The sequence below is a fragment of the Sitodiplosis mosellana genome, unplaced genomic scaffold (genome assembly GCF_009176505.1).
Source record: "Sitodiplosis mosellana isolate CC-2019 unplaced genomic scaffold, AAFC_SMos_1.0 Smas_scaffold_18, whole genome shotgun sequence".
NCBI lineage: Eukaryota > Metazoa > Arthropoda > Insecta > Diptera > Cecidomyiidae > Sitodiplosis > Sitodiplosis mosellana.
Genome location: NW_022595260.1, coordinates 786,153 through 800,072, shown reverse-complemented (window position 1 = coordinate 800,072; position 13,920 = coordinate 786,153). Strand labels below are relative to the sequence as shown.

Genomic DNA, 13,920 nt, shown 5'->3' with positions numbered 1-13,920 from the left:
TGAGCGCCATAAATTTTCCTTTAAAACGATATATGTCTACAATCTCTTGTGGCTCACACGACACGGTGCTAAAACGATCGCAATGGAAAACTCACGACTCAAAATTCTAATTTAAAAGTATAGTTAAGGAGCCAAAGATCAAAAACTCTAAATCGAAAATGAATGTTAAGAATTCGAAAATTTACCACACGGATTTCTGTCATTCACCACGTTCGCTTTTCGCCCATGCGATATGTAGTCGCTTTTCAGTGGCTGTTTACATTTTTTTCTACTTCTCATTTAATATACTCCAGGCTCTCATTTTTCTTCTCAAAGTTCGACTTTATCTTATTCGCAGCGCAATTTTGGTGTGCAGATTTTTCATTTTCGTTTTAAGTAATCTCGGCAAGTGAGTGGGGGCAAGATGTGTGAACTTCTCAATTTCAAGCGAGAAGCGTTGCATGCCACGGTGGATTTTCGCACTACGATGAATTTTCTAATTTGTGCCACACTCACAGCAGAACCGACTTGAGCTATTGATCGCATCACACCACCCGAGACTATTAAATAAATAGAAAAATGTCAACTCTGTGCATCGCACACATTCTGTCGTTCACCGAATGAACGTTCTTTAAGCCTTAGCCGCATCAGAAAAAATTGCAATAGCAAAAAAAACTAGCATCAGATTACTTCGTATTCGTTGAACGTACTCCGCCGCTTTGCTCTGCTCAGTGCCTGTGGTTATCGTGCTTTGAGACATTTTTTTTTGTTTCAGATGTGATGTTTGTCTTTTCGTCGTTCGGAAAATTTGTTGTTTTCTTTTCTATTTGTTTCTATTATTTGCTTTGGTTTGTTTTCCATCTGGATTCTTTGTTGCTCGTAATGCGAAGAATTGTTGCGTGGATTTAGTTTGTATTTTTGGGTTTCGTGTGTGTTTGTTTCAAGAAAAAGTTTTTGTAAAATGGCAAAAAGCGTAAAGTATAAATAAATTTTGGTGCAAACTCCAACCAAACGGATATGAGACGTTTTTGAACATGTTATCGAAGGGAGAAAAAGGAGTGCAAATGTATGACAAGTTGAAATGGAGATGTCGGTATGGTGCAAGCGAAAACACAACTTTTCAAAGTTTATGTGAAAGATATACCATGTTCACCATTTCGATTTTGATACTAGCGGAGAAATATATTGAATTTTTTTTTGTCATGTGCCATGTCGATGCCAGCAAATGTGTCGTAGACGGCGAAAAGTTTTGCATTGTGTTCAACTTGAAGCTACCGTTTGGTTTGTCGTTTTGTCAACAATTGGTATTGCATTCATAAACATATTCTGCCAAACACGCTTCAAAAGTATTTTTCTCGAATTAATAATAGTTTTTGATACCGGCGCCACCTCAACCAACTGAAAGACAATTGCACTTTTTCTTGAAGTTTTTTCCCCCAAAAACCCGACGGCAACTTTTCGTTTCATCTTTCGCTTTCGTTGTTCGCAATCATTTGTGTGCGATGCGTCCATGCATAATCTTTTTTGTTGTTGTAAATATACGATGGTTGACATAGCCTGGCTTTAGTTTTCCATTGCATTTGTCATGCCTGGGAATTTCACATTGAATTAGAAATTCCATGGGGGATCGAAGAAATCGAAAACAGGTTTCGCTCAAATTCGCCGAAAATCTTTGAACATGATATTATAACATCTTCGACATTTTCCATAACAATAACTGACAGCCCAATACACAAAGCAACTGGATATGTATGTCGGCAATTCCACACGAAATCAGAGAAAAGTCTCTGAAGCAGGGAAATTTTTTCGACCCTTTAGACGCTTCAGACAGGGTTGAGATAGTTTTAGTTCGATTCCTCGTCCAAAATTACATGGAAATAGAATCATAACAGCCCATTATGGATGGGTTTTCTATCCCACAAATGTGATTTTGTAAGCAGATTTCGACCATTCGCAAAAGGTCATATTTTATTGTAATTTGGCCAAAAAATAGCAGTTTTCTCAGACAAAAACAACGTTGGAGGGCATTTTCGACCACTTTCCTCACAAAAACGCTGGAAAGTGACATATGATTCACCTGCCGAGGCCAAATACACGAACTGAAGGGGGGTATACACGAAATTTTATTTTTCTATCTGACGCGGCGTGACATGGGCTATCTTTTAACGCAATAAAATCGAGAAAAAAATCATACGTCAATTTGACTTTTTTCACATTTTATACTTTGAACCCATTTTCCGGGGCCCCAATGGGTTAAAGCGGGTAGGTGAATTCGCGGTTTTTTTAGCTCCATCGATTCCCTTTCCAACGGTACCATAGGTTTGGCAATGCGTCAACTTTTTCTCAGTTAGATTTCAGTTGGCGCAAACCCTTTTTTTCGATTTTTTCAATTTTCGAAAACAAGACTCCAACCAATTTTCTGCCAATTCGGCGACCTCACATTACAACTCTTCTCTGATTTCGTGTGGAATTGCCGATGTATGAAAATTGGAAAAACCAGCTGCATAAAAAATATTCATCATCATGCAAGGGTTGTTGATTCTATTTTGTCGCTTCATATCACAAATACGCAAATTCTATTTGAAATTGTTTGAAATGGATATGAAATAAAAAGAAGGAGGCAGAAAAAGGAAATCGATCCATATAAAAAAGCAATACAATTTTCGTCTCCACGTTTGTGGGCCTGTGTTGTTGTTTCTTTTTTTATTGAAATTCAAATGCATATCATGTGAATATTCGAGAATTGCTTTGGATGTGTCACATGGCCCCATACATTTTCCACTTGGGCAACGGTATTCCATTCGCCCGTATATGATCTGATTGGATAACTTAGATAAAAGCAATACTTTTGGCCAACGGAAAAAAACGTTTATCTGTAATTGCAAAACGAAGTAATTTCCATTCCGCTTTGCCGCCAATAAGCATGGTAACATTATTCTGGCCTCAGGTTAACACAGAAAAAAATGGAGAAAAATATTCTCCAGAGTGGCTAAATCTGTAATCCGAAAGTCAATGTTTCAGTTACAAAAATGGATGAAGCGATGCCGACGGTTTACACAATAAAATGAATTGGATTCGTGCACCGTTATCGAAGTCAGATATTGAAAAAATTAAGTTGCCGCTCCCAACTTTAACAGAAAAAAATACTTTTCCAAGGAAAAATAAGTGCCAAAATCTCATCACATTGACCACTGTACCTCTCCGCAAATGCGCCAAAATTATTGGTTGAATAGATTGAATATAAATTAGCCTAGCCTTAATATAATTTCACTCCTAGTCGATATAAACTACATGAAAAATTTAATATTACCGTATTGCTTCAATAAACATCGCATGTAGTTGGATGTCAATAGAATTTCTCCAAATCTCACTTGCGGCAAAAATATCACACGGCGAAGAAATGTCTGATATGAAATTTATTACAAATTCAAGTATTGAATAATTGACATTGATAACGCTCGTTTATTTGCCAGTGTTGTTGATTTTCTCCCTCTGTTCTTCGTGAGTGAAATCGTAGGAGAGAAAAGGAGAGAGAGGTAGAGCCTCTTTCGGTCTTTGGCAATACGACTTTGCATTTTTTTCATGCAGATTGTTTGCCTTTAGTCATTGAGTTGAAAAACTTCAATGGAATGCGCTTGATGCCATTCACCGGTTGACTATGGAGAAATATTGATTTGGAGAAACCAATTCATAAAATATTGAAAAACTTAATCAAGAGCTTTGAAATGCACTTAAGCTGGGGTTTTCAAAGTACGTAGTTTTCATGCGGTTTTCAATGATCAGCTGAAAGTTTATGGATTGCATGCGATTTTTATCCAAAAAATATTTGCTATGATTTTTGTATGATCGAGAGGAGAGAAAAGGCCAAACTAGTAATAAATTGCTGAAGTACTTCACGACTTTGTGTTCAATGGGGGAAATTTTCTACCAACGCAGAAAATTTATGATTTCAGAAAAAAAACATATTCACATTCCGTTCGGTTGTAGTCAAACCAAGCTCAAACTATGGTCGATTGTGTTGGATGTTTGTGCGTTTTCAGTGCATTCATATAAAAGTCATTCAATCATATGGAGCAGAAAATTTATTGAATTATCAAATCGACAAGGACCACTGCTACTTTTGGCCACACATACACAATAATGATGCAGACAATTGCTTTTCCCCCCATAAGTAGATTTTTTTTTCTTTGCGGACCCTCGATATGTCGTGAAACGTACGCTTTCGGTTCGTATTTTTCTTTGCTTCGTCCACCACAAATGAGCATTACCACAATTGAATAAATTTCGCTGACCCACAGCAAAACTACCCAAAAATTCGCCGGCTTCCATTACATTCTGTTCATCTCGAATGATTCTACGTCGTATTCACCAAATGAAATGTTTATCAAGAATAAAAGATATTGAACTAACGCAGAAGAGTTTCCATCATTTCCCCATAAGATAGTTATTGTTACTAGCATTCGACTGCACACCATTATCAATTTCTTTCCGTGGCTAGAAATAAGTTTCTGGAAATTCAATTTTTTCCATAATGTCTATCTTATTTATTTCGTTTACGACGTCGTCCAGAGGTTTTCTGCACAATCAACGCTTATTGAGAATTTTCAAGAAGTGTTCAGTTTAGTGATTGTGATGTAAATCGATGAGTTGCCTAAGACGATTTCAAAAATAACAAAAGTTCTCCTATCACTAGTCGAATATTACAATTTTGCTCTTTTTACCATTTTTACGTAGGCTAACAGTTCGTATGCCTTGATTATTAGTAAAATAGAAAAAATGAAAGCCGAATGGGCACAAAGGCGTCTATGACACAACGAAAAACGCTTTGTCACTGAATAATAAAATGGAAAAGTTGAATGACGCATCGCAAACTGATATCGAGAGAGAGGGAGGGAGAGTGAGAGAGAGAGAGAGAGGGAGAATGCGAACAAATGGCCGACGATTATTTCTATCCTGTGAACATAAGTTGACAGTGACACAGCCATTATTATTCCTAATTCAAATCCATCGACGATGAGAGCGTGTGTGTTTATGTATATATGTGTGTATAGATGTCAGCAGAAAACAAATGGTCGAGAGTGCAAAAATATCTAAATGTATTCGCTCGATGGACCGTGTGATAAAGATGGTCAATGGTTGATTCTATGGAGCTCGCCATTCAGACAATCAAATTGAACACATAATATTCAGATCATATTCGAATGATCTGTTGGATAATTTCGCATCCGTGAAAGCAATATGCAAATTACGTGATTCTCGTGCCTGAGTTTTTTGCGTGCAATTGTCATTATATTGGCGCCAGCTTGTGTGTAGCAATTTTTCATTCGATAACAAATAAATGCGCACATATTTAGAAAGAAAAACTCGCTCGATTTTTCGACCCTCCGTGGTAAAATCTATTAATCAAATATGGGTTTTCATTGAAGTCAAAGCAATTTAACGACTACACATTTCATACTATCAGGTACTTTACGATTCGTCCAAATTTGAATTCCGCTTGGTTTTGTATTTGCTTGTAATGGATTTTGTTTGCTGAATCTATAAAACATTATGTCAATGTTTAACATCTTTGTCGACAAAATTGTGAAACTTGAGAGAAAATTAACGAAAGCTCCTCCGTTAAATATAATTACACACAAAAGTTGTACAAACAAGCCTAATGTTGTATACACAATGCAAGTGAATAATAAACGATTCATCCAAGTATTTTATTTGCACAGATATACACGTGCTCGAGCTCCCTCGCAGTTGTCACTTCTTCTCCATAACAAGACATCAATGGCAAATCAATCAAATCACCTTCGAACAAAACGTCGACTTATTTTATGTTCAATCGCTTATTAAAACTTAGTATTTTTTTTGAACGTACCGTTTGTTATGTTTCTTCCTCTGAACTTGAGTCCTGCAAAATAGACGAATAAACATGAAACACAAAGTAACAAAATTAATTGAATCACTGGATGTCAATGAGGTGTAAACAGCTTTTTATTTGAATCGAAAAATGTTGGTAAAACACAGTCTCCTTCTCTCATACAATCTTATTATCGCCCGTAATGTCTCTCGGGAAATGCTGAAATGTTACAAAGCACACAACATTGATGCGCACATTCAAAGCAGAAAGATACATTGTACAAAGTTGCGTCACACAGATATTGCGTGTTTGGTTGAGCATGAAATGAGCAAAGCTAACTCGAAGGTGACAACAGTAATTGGAAGAAAAAAAGTTATTCAATTTTTAAAAAGTTTTTATTTGCCTCTCTCATTTCACATCGCATCGAGATGAAACCAAGAACTTGTGAACGCCAGTAAAAAAATTTCGCAAACACCATCGAAACACAAAAATATGATGATATTTTGACAGCATTTTCTCGAACAATCACAATGTTTGTCTTGCAGCGTGTGATAAAACAACGAAGCACGACTTGATGGTCACTTTCAGTGTCCGTCTGTATGAAATATATGTGTGTGAATTGACAACCAATAGAAATTACATTACTTTCACTATTTTTCTTCAAGTGGTCGTGTGGAACGAATCATCGATTGCCGTCAGTAGTACCAATGCAAATATGTATATATATACAAACGACCTCGAGTTACTGTTTATTTTCTCTTTCCCATCTAGACACTGTCTGCGTCCATTTTCTAAAACGATTTCAATTCCTTGCGGCGATACATTTATAAAAATGGTCAATACACTAATTTAAATAGTACCGACTGCAATTAAGGTAAATATGAATTAACCAATTACAAGTGGCGAGTGTTATAAATTTTCACCTTTCAGTGCAAACAACATCCATAGAAAATGAATTTGCGTTGTAAATAGCTCACGTTGTGTGTTCATGACTTTGCCTTATTTTTCCCATACAGGAAAGTTGAACTTGAAAGATAATTAAACAGTTGTGTAGATTTCATTCAGTTTACATGTATTTACTGCAAATTTTGTATAATGAAATGTGTGCAAAACGTGGTCCGCATGAAAGTGTTCGATAAAAAGTCAATAAAATTTTGATTGAGTTTCATGAAACTGGTTACTACATATTTATACCATATGTGAGATTGGACTCACTTTTCAAGCTCGCTCGGCTAAAATGGGTATAATTTCACTAAATTGCTCGATTTATATGCAGCATCAAAATATCGCTTTTTCCTAATTAGAAGTTTAAACATGGTAATCATGAGCATGGACACACGTTGCTATCGATTGTTGGCAAACTGAAAGGCGGTACAAAAATCAAACCACTTTTACATTAAACGCAACAAACAACTTTCATGGTGTCAAAACAATTCAGGGAAAGAGTTACAAACTTGAGAAAATTGAATAAACCAAAATGAAATAATCATAACTTGATGTTGGTTAAAACTATGTTGAGAATAAAATGAGCTCGGTTTTCATTTTATTTCCCGGTGCAAACTTAGGTTGGTATTATAGAAGTTTTTTTTTCTATCATGACTAAATCGAATGTAATGCCATTTCGGGATCAATATCTATTTATTGAATAAACAAAAGTAATGTTTTTTAAACGAAGAGAAAATCGTACTCGAAAAAGGATTGTCGAGAAATTCCCAATGTGTATTTAACAAGAGAAAAAAACGAAGAAAACGGATTTTCGCTATTTTCTTTTGGGGATAAGGTAAACAGGTAGGTCGACACATTATTCACAATTTTAAAGGTAAATCGTCGTAGTTAGCAATCGTAAAGAATATCAGGAATGGAATGAATGAACGAACGAACGTATTCACTCAATAAAATGTATTTTTTGTTTGCACCGAATGCATGAGTGATTTCCTTTAGTTAGTATATATATTGAACAAGATATTTTGCCTTGTGTCAATGCTGAGATTGGAAAATCAAATGTAAGACTGATCCTCAAAGTACGATACAACGGCAATGTATTGCTATTCAAGACAGGTATAAACCAGATATCCGGATAATTATACACTTGACTCCATTTCAAACTATTGGCGTGGTGGGTTAACATTCATTTTATTTGCGGAGAAGTGAACCATACTTTTGAGCGAACAGATCTCTTAAAAACACTCATTCAACCTATTCAATTCATCATTAAACGGTTGCACATATGTATTACTTTAAAAAAACAGCCCTCTTGGTCACAAAGGAAAAGGCAGCTGATAGCGGTGAGTTGGATGGGGTAAACTGAATAGAGAGACTATGAATGACTACATTCATACACCGAACGGCTATGATTTTCACATGAAAAAAAACTGGCTTCCGGATTATCACGGAATTACTAACCAATGGCTTCAAATGTGAAAAAAATCGATTTAAAAGAAATAAAGGAATAGTCTTTTAACTGAAAACAAAGGTAAAATTTAAATGATAATAATGATTTCCAACCATTCGAGAAAGAATAACGTTTTTAAAAGAGATAGGCCCGACTTCGAATAGAGCTCGTGCATCCAAAATGCAATGAAATCTTTTTATGGATAACGATAATTAAATAAATTGGGATTCAACGAGCTGAATTAAATGATGAGCCTTTTTCCGTCTATCTCTCTTTGTACAACTATTTCAAAGGCTCGATAAACTGTTTTCCACATAACGTGGCTTCATTTGCTTTGTGAACGTGGAAAAACGGAAGAGAAACTTCTGTTAAAGTCTGTCTGATACTACACTTATGTGTGATTGCAAACTGTACTGCAATCAGTGCAAATCGACTTCATTGAAAGAATAAATGTCAGTTTCGCTTTTCGGTTGCAACGATTCGAATCTTCAAAGAGTGCATTTTTTTCTTTTTGTATTTGTAAATGGAAAACTTTAATGCATTTTCATTTTGAACGTTAAAGTAAAACTGAAGTACAGTATCTAATGTAGAAGTTTCAAGTATGGCAAAAAGGAAGGAAAAATAAGGAGCATTCAAATGGTACAATAATTCAGTTTGGAATTCATTGAATTTATTCTGACTCCATCTATGCTGTGGCGTCGATAAAAAGGGGAGCAAGATGTTTCACTTTAAATGAATTATTCGCAAATAAATGGTATCAAAATTGCATTAAAAACAATAAATTACATTTTATTAGACGCATTAATCATTATTTCATTGCAACAATTCGCTCGTTATTAATCTGCTACGTTCTGAATGGAGCGGTAGACTCTTGATAGTTGCCGAATCCCGAATTATAGCTATGGTGTGCTATGGATCGTCTAGAGCGTTTGGTGATGGTGATGGCGATGGCGAGACGTGTTCACTGTGCAGTGTTCGTATTTAATTTGAACGAAGCATAAGTCATGTGTCATGGGAGCATTCGTACACATGAACAAATTACGTTTTGCTCATCGGTTTCACTCAACCGAATGTAAAAAATCATCGAGATCGTAAATTTGGCTGTGGCGCGCGCTGTTGCGTGCATCAGCCACATCCCAGCCCGGTCTTCACTCACTTGCTCTCTCTCCCACTCTTGCACTCTCTGTACCGATGCAAATCGCAAGTGTAGCGAAAACCAATTATCAAACTCCATTCAACACACAGCAATGACACTTTAGAATTTACAGTCTACAGAATCAGCCATTTCACTGGGGAGAGTGAAGGTACAGCTTTTCTAATTTTGCAGACATGAATTTCGCAAATATTTGCAATTCATTTTGATGTGAAGCATTTCAGTTCAATTGGCAACTTTCAGCGAGAAAGCAAGCTGTGGAAATGTGATCGTGAAGCTGTAGATAAAATCCAACAAATGAAAGATATAAAACATGGGATTGTGTGCATTGTTCTGCGTTCAGTTGCAAATGCTTAAGTCAACCGAAACCTCCAATTTCGTCTCCAAGAAATTCAACGAAGCTAAGCACTTCGACTCAAAAATTCAACTCAGTGCATCTCAGTGTTTTTGTGTGTACCTTTCACCAAATAAACACACGAAACTTGTGCCAAATAAAATAAACAGCTCGAATTCAATGTTGATAGACCATTGCTTATTTCCATTTACTATTTGACTTTGGGTCAAACTTACACCACACCTTGGCAATTCCGTTTGGCATTTTACCACTTATCACACGCACATCATCTTGCCATGAAGAAAATCAGCACTATTTAATTGTGATTGTACTTTATCTCGACTTGCCGAACTCATGAAGTGCAAACAGCGACCGTTGATAACCATTTTCCACCGCTTTGTTTCCCCCCTTCCCGCCACTAGAACTGCGATCTATTTTCAGCCCCATACAGTTCCATCTGCTGCAGCAATTGATTAGCTGGGATGTGTTCAAATTTTCATTCATAAATCAATGTTAGTATTATGCACAGTAAGTATTTGTGGGAACGAGCGTAGATAGAAAATCTACGATGCAATTAATCTAATTGGATCTCGACGCTTCGCGTTTCACCTTTTGTGTCATTCGTCATTCAGCTGTTCCGTGCGATATTTTTTCTGTTCCATCGTAAAAGACATTTGTCACGCAAGCAAGTTCCCAGAACTTAATTCATCATCGCTTCAATCATTGGCTAATCAATACATGCGACCACACCATAAGTTCGACTCGTCGGCGTCGCTGCTGTTGCTTCATTTGCAATGCATTGAATCAAATTTGCGTCAAAAACACCAAGAGAATATATTTACAAGAAAAACACGCTCACAAATTAAATTATAAACTTGGTCTTTTTCCGCTATAGTCACAGTCATTTGACTGAGGCTCGTTGCCAACAAAATTTCAATGAGCACACATTTTCGCTCGATTGGGGCAAACAACAGATGCCATGAGACACAAGCGATGTGTTCATCACTTGAAAAGTTACTTTTACCATCCAGTTTCGTTGAGCGTTTGGATGATTTTCTTCTTCTCTTGCCCACAATCTGAACAGTGCACACTTTTCGCATGAATTCAAAACGATACAGATTTAGCGTCAATTGTCTCGTTTAGTTTCACAACATTTTAGTTGTGCTTCAATTGCTCCAATGCGTTGGCCGGGGAAACGGCTATAAAGTTCTAATGCATTTGTCATAGTTTTGGTCGTGCATTTAGCACAACATATGGGATCAAGTTAAATGGGCGATGCCGCCATTATCAAATACTACATCCATATTCCGGCTTGTTCACTTCCAAAAAACAACGGTGAAAACTTTTACGAAAACAATATAATAATTGGCAGTTACATTTCGCAGCCATTACATGTGATGATTCTTACCGCATGCTCTCGATGTTCTGCAGCTCTCGTTTGTGCGTTTTATTTGCATTTCCAGCCAAATATGCGGAGCTCGAGTAGCTGACAATGGTGCGATTGTTATTTATTTTCATTGTGAAGAATGAAAGAGATGATATTGAATAATCAAATTTCAATGCATCTTTCTTTCGTCTGTTTATTTTCAATTTGCTGGTCATAAAAGATTGCTCTCTGATCGAATCGCTTTCTCACTGAATGCATGACTTTTTGGCAAATGCATATGATAAATTCAATTATAATCACTTGAACACATTTAAACAAATCCAATGGATTTGACTCAAATCGTTCAACAAATATATTTTCAAGTAGAAACTCTCATTCGAACTGAATTACTTCTCTGATTACCAATTGAATTTCGCTGCGTGAATTTCATGTCTTAAACTTGAAGTTTGACTCATCAATAAATCTTTCGAAGCATCAGCAAAACTTTTCAGCAGACTGATCAAATACAATAAACCACTCCGATTTGCGATGAAGATTCATTGCATTTTAGCCTTCGAAATCTATGCCTGTCATTGACTAATAATAATCGTTTTGAGGTAAAGTATTCCGTGCTTTAATGTTTAATAAAAGGTTTCCCATTGCTGTGTTCCATAGATCGACATCATGAGTGAAGAGTGGTGCACGTGCACTCTTGTTCTGACTAACAAAGAAAAATGGCATGAAATCTCGCAATGGTGAAAAAGGTGAACTGAAGACATTCCATATGTTGTCAGCAGCCGCCAAACGTGCGCCTTTCAATGCCAATACTCGGGTCGCGTTCGAGAATTTGATGCGATTGTAACAGATGACAACGAATCAAATGGGGGAAGTAAACAGCCAAACAAAGTATACCCGACCGTTGGCACAAAATTACAGAACGAATATATATTTATGCCGGTTGTTGATATTGCCGTGTCGTATTTTTATATCTCTTTTTTTTTCCTTTTTCAACGAATAAATGGCTCACCATTAGTTCATCCGGTTTGCATCAGAAGCCATTCCAATTCTAATACCATTATTAAAAATTTAAAATCGTTTTTCTTTATGGTTATTCATTTTGGCATATGTTTGTGTACTGTTTTATTTCCTAATGTGTTCCAGTGCATATATTTGTTTTGTACTGTGTTTGTGCCGGTTGATTGGTGCTTCTGTTGATGTTTTGCACTGCTTTTTCAATACGCACGCCATCGGGGGAAGAAAAGCGAAACAGGATACAGCAGCCTTGTCTATGTTTGGATATTTGTTTGTTTTTGTACAGCCATATTTATATTTCCTATCCATTTTCGGATAAATTGGCAAACATTTCTGGATGCATAAAGAATAATAAATGTCCGGAAAATGAATCGAAATCATTTTTCTTTTCGGTTTGCTTTTCTTCATCTCTAAACGACTTTTGATTTTTCTTCCTTTTTTCTGTGTTCGCATGGAGTAAGAAATGTCGAAGATGAATGTCGAAAAAGAAGAACTGACAATCAGTTAGATAATGTGCAACGTCTTGCCAACTTTCCCATCCGTTCAGGCTCAGACGAAGGCCCAAATTGCAATAGGAAAAAAAGGAGAGAAATGAAAATTTATTGGAAAACGGTCGTACTCATTATTATGTTACAACAATATTGTTTTAAGCCAAATGGAACAATAGCACAGTTCCAGGGCATCGATCCGATAAACAATGGAAATATTTTCTCATTTATTATCTTTGGCATTTGAATTACAGAGAACAAAACGAAATGAATTACATTTGAATTGAATGCACATTTTTAATAAGGTCCAATGACGAAAGAATGCAACAACATGAATCGTAAATGAAAGATATTCAGCAAATGATGCTCTAGCGGCATCTATATGGTAGAGTTTGGAAATTTGATAAAATGATTTCGTCACAAGGTTTACCCAAATATTGGAAATGGTATTTGTCAAAAATGGCATTTCAAACGTCATTCATGATTCATGTTAGTGAACTTCCGATAGGGAAAAACAGAACTCTGAAAGGTTTTGGATCTGTTGAATATAATAACATTGTGCTTCACAGCGTTGGAAGTATGAGTAGATGGCAGAACTTAACTCTTCCAGTTGATGATGTGATAATTTCGAGGTCATTGACTTTGTGGCGAGATGAACAAGAAAAAAGTTTTTATTCCAGTATTCAACTAAAGAATGCAATCGCTTAATCACGCACGAACTGCGCTATCCTATCGGAATAGCAAAAGGTTACCCGTGTCTTATTTTCTTTCTTTCATAGTCATCTGCTGGTAATTCATATCTAAATTCGGCTCACAGCAATACGACATCAAATATATATTATTATTTCACTGTTGATGACGCTGCTGCTGCCGTTGTATCGCTTTCAAATTCATCTTTCCTTATTTGGGCCACATGGGTTCGTTGCATCACGCACATTTCTCCTTTTTCCTCTCGCTCGCATTACCATTATAATAATAAATTAAATGATGATTAATGGTATCTTTGCATTTTCGTCGAATTCCTTAATGTGTAGAGTGCGTGCATGCGAATGAAAAAGTGAAACGTGAAATCTCAACGCACATTCGCTGAAATTGAAGCAATCGCCCTTTTGCGTCTCAAGCACGTAGCACATTTACGACAGAGTTGGTGATGACGCGCTCTTCGACGCCAACCAAAAAAGAAAAGAGATTGACAAACCACGCACGCATTAACAGTGCTCAAGTCATTGTGACGACGCAAAATATCACTGGACGTCTATACGATACGAAAACAAATACACTGCAACTCAATTGATAATGGCGGCTTGTAATAACTAGCCTTGCAG

General features: G+C 36.4%; 1 protein-coding gene across 2 annotated transcripts in view; it reads right to left on the bottom strand.

The window, feature by feature from the left end:
• Window positions 1-13,920, bottom strand: part of LOC129568401 (uncharacterized) — a 109,081-nt gene that overhangs the window by 74,918 nt on the left and 20,243 nt on the right. For both annotated transcript variants that reach the window (XM_055446211.1, XM_055446213.1), the window contains exon 2: window positions 5,849-5,881. The gene's annotated coding sequence lies outside the window, so the exon portion shown is untranslated. The remainder of the gene's footprint in view (window positions 1-5,848; window positions 5,882-13,920) is intronic.